Source organism: Artemia sp. Qi Xiang Cuo, chromosome 13, assembly GCF_049724085.1.
Source record: "Artemia sp. Qi Xiang Cuo chromosome 13, ASM4972408v1, whole genome shotgun sequence".
Classification (NCBI taxonomy): domain Eukaryota; kingdom Metazoa; phylum Arthropoda; class Branchiopoda; order Anostraca; family Artemiidae; genus Artemia; species Artemia sp. Qi Xiang Cuo.
In genome coordinates this window covers 41,469,250-41,478,736 of record NC_142806.1, presented here as the reverse complement: position 1 = coordinate 41,478,736, position 9,487 = coordinate 41,469,250, and the positions used below count along the sequence as shown (strand labels likewise).

Sequence of the window (9,487 nt, the reverse complement as noted above, 5' to 3'; positions counted from 1 at the left end):
GCCCTATCGTGCGAAGGCCAGTGGTATGAATCACAAAAAAGAACCATCTCCTCAAGATTCTGCTGCTGCTGGAACAAAATTAAAGACGGAGTAATTGGATTAATTTGTATCTAAATTTGGAAATATATTCCCCAACTAATATCGTGAACAAATTAAACGACTCATAACATATCTCCTGGAAAGTGGTCAAGATCATATTCAAGTTGATAGAAATGGAAAAGAGATTATAATTCAAGCCAAGAACTATAATCTACTTGATTTAATCTATGATATGGTTACAAATCGTAAAGGACTATTATCATTTGACGCTCATCTATAGAACTTTCTAAATAAATTAAATTTCCCCAAAAGCCTTATTATCAATAAAAAAATTAAATGAACATGCATCATTGTCAACACCATTAAAATATGAACATGAAGAAGAAGAAGAAGATTTCAAATCAATTTTGGAAAAAACTAGCATACCTAGGGAAAACCTGACAATAAGGAGGAGTAGTATACCACTGATAACTAGACAAAAGCAAAGACGTATCAAGTCAATGTCACCACCACCACCACCCACCAGTATACAAAAGGGTAGCGGACGTTACACTACACGTTTACATTCAAAATGGCTGAAGTTCTGAAACGTGTTTATGAAATTGTTGGTGAAGTGGGGAGTTTAAGTTTCCCCACCAGTCTTTCCAAAGTCACTGGTGTTCACGCTAAAAGTGTACAAGACTACAAAATGAATCAAGTTAAACTCTGCATATAAATCATAGACTTCGTGCTAATCATTATTGAAACACTAAAGCCGTTTTCCCATTGCATATAATGCACGCAGATCTCCTAAGTCTAGTTGAGATTCAAAGACGTCACAAAACACCATACAAGTACATTCTACTAGCAATCAGTGTTTTTAGTCGTTATGCATATGCAATTCCATTGCGCTCTAAGAGAGGTGTTGAAGTTGCTCATGCCATTGAAAGTATTCTCGAACAGGGTTCGTATAAAAAAAATTCAAACGGATCGTGGTAGTGAATTTTTTAATCCCCATGTTGCAAAAGTACTAGTGAAATATAATACACTGCTCTATCATAGTCATTGCCCTATAAAGGCTGCGCCGAACGATTGATAAGAACTATTCCACTTTTAATTTCAACATATTGTACATTGAAAAATACATCTGCTTTTATTCATCATTTAGATAAAATCATATTGATTTATAATAAACGACCTCATCGATCATTGTCCAATTCAACCCCAACGGAAGTTCATCATTCTGATCATGATACAATTGATACCTTTCTTAATTAATATTCCAATGAAACAATTGTCAAGAAGAAGAAATTAAATGTTGGTGATACTGTTCGAATTAACCAAACAACTAATGTTTTTGAAAAGGGTAATTACTTGTGGTCCACAGAACTTTTTAAAGTGGCAAAAATCCTAGACACTAAACCCATAACTTATCGTTTGCGTGATAACAAAGATGAAGAGATTCTCGGCGGCTTTTATGACTATGAACTACAAAAAGTTAAAAATAATAGTGAAATCTATCAAATTGAAAAAATATTAAAGACTCGTACTCACAGGGGTAAGAAACAGTTACTTGTTCGGTGGCTAGGATACAACTTTGATTTTAATTCTTGGATCAGTGTTGAAGATATTGAAAATGCCCAATAATTTCTATGTAACTTTTATGTCTAACGTTTCTGATTCTCTCTACAACGACTTGAATAAAACAAGTGATTTTTGGACGAAACACTCCCCCACCATCAAATTCGATGACGAAGAGTATGAAGTGGCTTTTTTCGACTGTATTCTCAAAAATTCCTATGAATCCTGAGAAAGGATCGTGTGTATAATATAAAAGTTACACCATTCGATTGGTCACTCTTTGTCGACTATGAATGGATTGAAGCACTTAAATCTAGCGAATATCCAGATGTTACATTGAGATATAAAGAGTATGGTACTATGATGGATTTGTGTCGTGCAATCAATAGAAAAATCTCATATCGTAGAAATGGTACATTCCATTTTAATTATTCAATGGAAAACGATAGGATTTACATTACCTCACCTGTTGACAGTGAAATAATTCATCTCAATGATAATCTGAGAGACGTTCTTGGCTTTAAACAGAATATGATCAATGGGAAAACGCTGGCACCGTTTACGGGATGGATCAAGGTATTTTTGCTGATTATCCACCTGGTTTCGCCTCGGACTCTTGCATATTTCTCTATGCATCCTTTGTGGAAAAATCGAGAGTTGGTAATTCAAATGTCCGCCTCCTACGTGTTCTTGAACGAAAAACAACTCATGAACTTGTTCATCACTATAATATAAAGCATCTTCAGTATGTTCCTGTATACACTTCGTATTTGGAACTCTGTCAGTTAACACTAAGAAGGGAATTGGGTGATCCTCTAGCAATAACAAAAGGTTTAGCAGTGATTACATGTCATTTTAGACCCATCGTCGACGTCACCAGCACCACCTAAAATGAGCAATATAAGAATTCCATTTGTCTGTCCCGATATCGATTGCTATCTTATGGTGCTCTGAGTCTACGTCAAATAGGCAATGGATTGAACTACTACAAGGGGCGAACTACAATGTCTGGCTATAGTCTTGGTTGCTGGTTTGTTAGGCTATTTCGTTCTGCACTACCCCTTGCCAGAAAATATCTTGTACCTGCTGCATCAAATTTTGCTGCCTCAACACTACAGGACTGGGGGTCGGGTAAAAATTTCAAGGAGAGTGTTAAGGAAAATATTAGATCTTTAGCAAGAGCCGTTGGTGAGCAATTAAAACCTCATCAAAATGGGAAGGGCTTGAAAAGGATTCGTGCGCCTCGTTCACTCATCAGTCTTTACCCAGGCGGGAAGCGAAGGACATCAACACGACAAGATGTCGTGGCTATACCTACAAGCAGTTTCTCGACATTTACGTTGACTTACCTCGATTGAACGACTTTCTAGTGGAAAATATACTTACAAGCGTGTTTAATATTGATTTTAGTGCCCTACGAATAAAATGTTCTAGAAATGTATGTGAAATTGTTTATCAATAAAAATAATGTATATACATGATAAAAACGACTTTTCTACTCTTTAGATTTCATCTTCTACTAGGTATTTGTCGATAACAACTAATGCAGGTAGATTATCTGAATTCACAGTATACTGATCCTGATGTGCTGCATTGTCAGGGTTGCATTTTCTACAATAGAGTGTAACTTCACTCTTGTCATATCTCTTTGTATAGTCATTGATGCTATTCTCATTCATTCTGTAGAATTCACATGTTTCAATTTGCTTATTTGAAGCAATTTCACAAACAGTGTCCTCAAGTGGCGAATCACATTCCGTCACAGCCAAATACAAATCAGTGGGCTTATAATTGTAGTAGTCATTGTCTTCACAACGATGACATAGAAACGATATTCTCTTGTTGTTCCAACAGTTGAATCGCTGACCCGGCTCCTCCTCCCAGAGCAATCTAAAACCACGACGATACCAATCTCGTAGCAATAAACTAAAATCGCGTTTAGGATTCTTTCCAATCATACCAAGATATGTATTCTCCCACTGATCACATTTATCGTAATGGCAATTGGAGCATAGGTGCCCTCTAGGATGAGAGTCACACACCTCTTCAAGACAGTAATTACAACCTTTAATTTGTACAGCATATCCTCTATGCAATTTACACGGGTTGCATAATCTACACTTTTCATCATACTCATCAATCATTGTGCAATTCTCACATGATGACCAGCTGCCCAGTGTGTACATACATGGTGGACATGTATGGAACGTTTTTTCATGTGTTGAGACTCTCACTGCCACAATGAAACTGAGCTACCAACAACGACAAATTGAGTGGGATAGAGAGAGAGAGAGAGGAATAAATCACGGGGAGGAATATAAACCCTTAGAATAGCATAGGAAGGAACATAAACCCGCAGAATAGCACAGGAAGGAACATAAACCAAGCAAATCGATAAGTACATGCTCTGGAAAGGTGCCAAGGAACGTAATCTCCCCGAATAGCACAGGAAGGAACAGTCTGCTAGAAGTATAACTTAGCACTCTACTGATAAGACCCTCCATACTCCCTGGAGAAAGGGCTGCACACTGTATCGGTATTGGGCGAAATTATATCACGCTTAGCGGCGTGAACGTATCGTTATTGGGCGTATTGGTATCGCATGTGTCTAGACAGATGTTTAATAGCTCATATAAAAGATATTGCTCATATCTACGTGACTGGCATAATTTCGTCAAAATTCTGGGGTTGGGTGGAGGGGGGGGCAAAGTTGGATCCAATTTTTCCAAATCAGGTAAAAATGGAAAAATGAGCCATATATTACCATAGAGGCAAAGATATACTAAAGAAAACTGACCTGTTTCTCTGAATGCCTGAATCCTGAAGGCTTATCTTAGTTTTGACAAGATTTTTTTTGCAGAAACGAAATTTCAGCCGGGGGACAAAATGAGGTCTGGGGGGCAAACTTGGGTTTGAAGGGGGCAGTTGCCTCCCCCTGCCCCATATCAATTACACCCTTTCTACGCCCTTCCTATAAATTCCACCATCAGCGATTGACTTAAAAACACACAGAAAATTGGTAGCATTAGTCTATGCCCTCTTGAAAGAAAAGTCCCTGGTACTTATGTACTATAGAAAGACACTCAAGAAGGGCTGTTAAGTTAATCATAATGAAAGATGCCATAACATGATGAAAATATAATACTTTAGTTTATATAATAATATAATTTGAGCTAAATATTTGCACATTAAGGGGGGGGGGGGAATAAATCTCAGAAAGGGGTTAAAACCCTAATTCAACCTAACCTTACCCCCACCCCCCTAATGTGCAAATATATAGCCTAAATTATACAATTCCAATGCATTCTGTCGCCCGTCATTTATCCATGTGGCTACGAAATCGGTTTGATCAGATCGTACATTCAGTAAACTTCTCGACTGTTTGGTATCATGGTTGCAGCGGTAGCTGCAAACTAGTAAAGAGCAAGCTACACCCCATAGTAACTAAAAGTTAAAAAAGGCGTTTTGAAAAAAAAGTGCCTACTGAAAAAAATTGCCATCTGACACTGATTAAGGAATGGTAACGGGGTTAATGTCCATGAACAGGGTTAATGTCCAGGAGGATGTTCGCGTTCGATGTGGAGTATACCAAGGAGGTGGGTTATCCCCTAATGTTTTTAATTTTTGTGTTGCTATAGTGTTCTCTAAGATTGCTGATACTTACTTTCTTTGTTTTTCTGATGTATCGTATACTGCTTACGCGGATGACATCCTAATTATTAGTAGGAGCAAACTTTTTTTGTCTAAAATGGTGAATAATGTGAGAAAAGGTTTTTTAGATATTGGACTTAATTTAAATGTTAAAAAGTGTGAGTATTTTTGTTTCAACGATAATGCTACGAAATCTCCTTTGAATTGAAATTATGCTTCTATACGTTCAGTTGATAGCCTACGTTGGCTTGGTATTACTCTGTGTAATAATATGTTTTGTTTTCGCCAGTCAGCTGTTAGGGACGCATGTACCAAGATTAGATGTGGCTATTCCAAGATTGTTGCAAATCGGTCGAAGTACAATCGCAAAGCTTTAGTGTCGCTGTATTCTGTGATCATGCTATTTCAAGTATTTACATTTTGCTGACTTATCTAAATTAAGGAAAGGCTATTAACGGTATTGCAAATTTTTGTTGTATGCTTCGTTGTAATTTCGTAATCGCGGTATTATCGAAAAGTATAACACACCTAATATAAATGAAAAACTTCGTAATTTACTTATAAAACTGTCTGCAAATGCCTATGAAAAACTGTCCCCTCACCTTGGCCTCATTCGTTTGTTTCGCTGAATTTTCTTTTTATTTGTTTATCTTACTTTAAGTGGTGTGTGTGTTTATTTTTCTTTCCTTTTTCTGTTTGCTCCACTATTTATCACATTCTTTGGGCAGTGGGTTATAAATAAATTATTATTATTAACTATTATTTCGGTTTGTCTTAAAAGTAAAAGTATATTGCAAAAAGAAATTTATGGTGATTTCGAAAAAAAGCATAAAACCCCTCCAAAATGGCGTCAGATCAAAATTAAAAGTGCAACATTGGAATCAGAATTGTCGAAAACCTTATATACAGGGAATTAACACCTCCCCACCTTGAACAACAAGGAAAATCAGTTTTTTGCATCAGAAGCACTAATTTGTCTCCCTTTTTTTCTGTTTTTTTTCCCATGCCTTGCGGGTCTCCAGAACATGATAGAGAGATTCTGGCTAGCCCATACAAAATCTTTTTCTTATATATACGTGCTTTTTATAAACTCCACCTTCTGCAAGTGCCACATGTCATTAGAATGACACTCTGCCATTTCTCAAGTGGTGGCGCTAGCAGGCTACCAGAACATCGTAGACAGATTTTTTATAGCTCATATAAAATATATTGCTCATATCTACGTTCTTTCTATAGGCCTAAATGCCACCATATAAAATTTCCAGATGGCACTAAAAACGGCACTTTTTGTGTTGTGTCTCAAGTAGAAAAGCTGTGGCTATTGGGCTAGCTGAACTTATAAGAGTTATGTTTCATGGCTCATTTGAAAGCTATTGCTCATATAAACGTGCTTTTTTTTATCAGTTCTACCATTAGTAAGCGCGTATAGCACTGAAAACAATACTTTTGGTGCCACTTCATAAGTGGAAAAGCTCCGAAGTACAAAACAGGTACTATTGTGATAGTTACGTTCCAGAACCCTTAACTGGAGGTTTAAAAGAACCCTTCCCGCACCCTCCCCCTTCCCACCCCCTTAGTAAGTTTTATAGATCGTCGGCTCACCAGTAAGCTACTGAAACATTAGCAGGTTATCACACCATCGTAGCTAGATGTTTAATGGCTCAATCAAAAGCTATTGCTTATATTCACTAGGTTTTTACAAATTATACCATCTATTAGATTTCACAGATTTCAATATGAACTAGTTTCTCCGGAGAATTTGCAATCAGGGTTGCCACCGGTGATACTTTAGTGTCACTTTTGACATTTTTTTTTTAAATGGCACTTTTTGGGACATCTGACGAAAGTGGCACTTTTTATGCTACGTAGCACTATTTTACAAAAAAAAGAACTTTTTCAGACTAAAAACCGGAAGGAAAACTGTCAATGTAGATGTACATCGATATCCTTTTTCTGTCAGTTAAGATTCTTATTTTAACTCCGCGCTCGGCAATTATTGGATTCAAGAATCTTTCTGTGCGGTGAAAAATATAAAGGTGTTTATCTCTATCTGTGAGTGAGAAATTTGTATATTCTTATTCTTATCACTGATAAGCGAAGATCATCCAGTGATCTTCGGTACGAAATACTTGGCAATGAAGAGGACAGAGATAGACATTTAACTGCAATGTGGTGGAGAAGCCTTCAGTTGTTTAGTTCAACTATTTTGTGTTGTTGCAATAATTTGTATGCTCATAAACGATAAGTCAGTCAAGCAGTTTGCAATACTTGAGTGGGTCCGAATTCAATTTTTATTAGTTGAGGGTTGACTACAATTCAAAGAAAAAGAGCAAGAAAAGCTAAGAGTGTATTTTTTGCGCCACTATGTTAACCAGTCACTGGGCCAGTGACTGCTTAACTTTACGCATCTTTTCATCGATTTCTGTGACTGGAGCTCTTGAAGCAAAGTGAGTGAAAAGCTCACTGGTGACATTACACAACACGACTCAGCAGCGCAAAAACATCCACTGAGCTCACTGGTGTCCCACAAGAATATCTAGTGACCTCTTCAGTGACTGGGCCAGTGACGCAAAAATGTGCTCTAACATTTCCGTTCATATTTTTCATTTCTTTTTCTTGGAACTCTTGGCAATGGACAAATGAATATTCATACATAACCATCATTCTAAAAAAAAAAAAATGATACCAAAATTTTCATTATCTTTAATCCTATGCAATCATTAGCAAAATCACAATCTAATTTCACTTTTTTTCTTACTTAAATTTATGTTACGTGAGTACATAAATTGATTTTGGACGCACTTCCTCATTTTACTTATTTTCTTCCAACTAATATTTGATTGTAAATGTGTTGTCATGCTAATACACTAAACGCTCGTTTTTTTATTATAAAGGTGCTTTCATATTGATACTTTAAATGACAATTGACTGTTCCTATGCCCTAGTCCCAGGAGACATCGTAAAGAAAAATTTACTGGGAGTGGCGAACGTTCTCGTGAAACTTATTCTATTCAGGTTGTGATAAATACTACTACTACTACTACTAACAACTCATCGCAGCACCAAGACGCCTGAGGCCAACACAGCTACGCACGCTCCTCCTCCACCCCAATCTATTCAAAGCCTCTCTTTTTACACCCACCCACGAAGTTCTCATTTCCTTTAAATCTTTCTTTATGAAGTCCTCCCATCCCAGACGAGGACGACCTGCTTTCCGTTTAGCCCTAGATGGCTGGCCGAAAAGAACAATCTTCGGCAATCTGTCATCCTTCATCCGAACAATGTGCCCTAGCCACCTCAACCTTTCTTTCATTATAGCCCTAGAGAGCGGCATTGAACCACATTTCTCGCATAGCCTATTCTTTGAAATACAGTCAGTCAGCCGGGTACCCAGAACAATCCTTAAGGGGCGACCATACTTGAAGCGACCTTCCTATCTCTCCCATAGTAAGCGTTTTGAGTTTGACTGACATTAATAGTTGAGGCAGTTAGGCGGTCTCAGTCTTTTCTAATAGAATAGAATCAGGTGAACATTTTGATTTAGCAAAATGCTAAAAATGACACCTATTTTTCCTGAAATCCCAAAAAAACTCAAAAACCTATTTTGGGTTTGCCTGCAAGATCGCTGCAGTCAATATTGTCATAATTGGTACTTAAAAATGCAGCGAACAATATTCTATTGAAGCGGTTGCAGCATATTTTTATAAAAAACACTTGCTGACTGCAGTCCCTTCGAATACTTTACATACCAACGTTTCAAATTGCTTATCCCCTGACAAAGAGCCTAAAATACTTGGAATCAAACGGATGTGGGCTAATAAATTATGCTGAGGGGGTTAACACTTCCTTTTGTTCAAAAGAGGTCAGTTGGACTTTGATTTAGTGAAGCTTTAGCTCTTGAAATGATTTATTTGGTGTGTATAATTTGAAAGCGTTAGCTTGAGAGTTGGACATTCGACAAATTGTGTGAATAAGTTGGATGTACTGGAAAAATCTAAGTAATATTGAAAGTGTAAGGAACCCCTGGAAGTCCTGGAAGTCCCTCTTCGAGTTTGTTTACTCAAGTCTGTGTGAAATCTGATACTTTTGTCTTTGAGCCTTTTTGCCGACCACGAAAAGGGCTCGAATCGGCCAAAACGGCTTTGGACTGACGTCCCCCCCTTAAGCAATTTCCCCGGAAAACATCTAGTAAATGTTCATCGGCTTGCCAGAGCGCCCATGCTTCAGAGACATTTTA

The 9,487-nt window shown here is 37.4% G+C and overlaps 1 protein-coding gene across 2 annotated transcripts in view; it reads left to right on the top strand.

Annotated features, from left to right (window-relative positions):
• Positions 1-9,487, top strand: part of gbb (TGF-beta family member glass bottom boat) — a 113,644-nt gene that overhangs the window by 55,360 nt on the left and 48,797 nt on the right. The window lies entirely within an intron of this gene.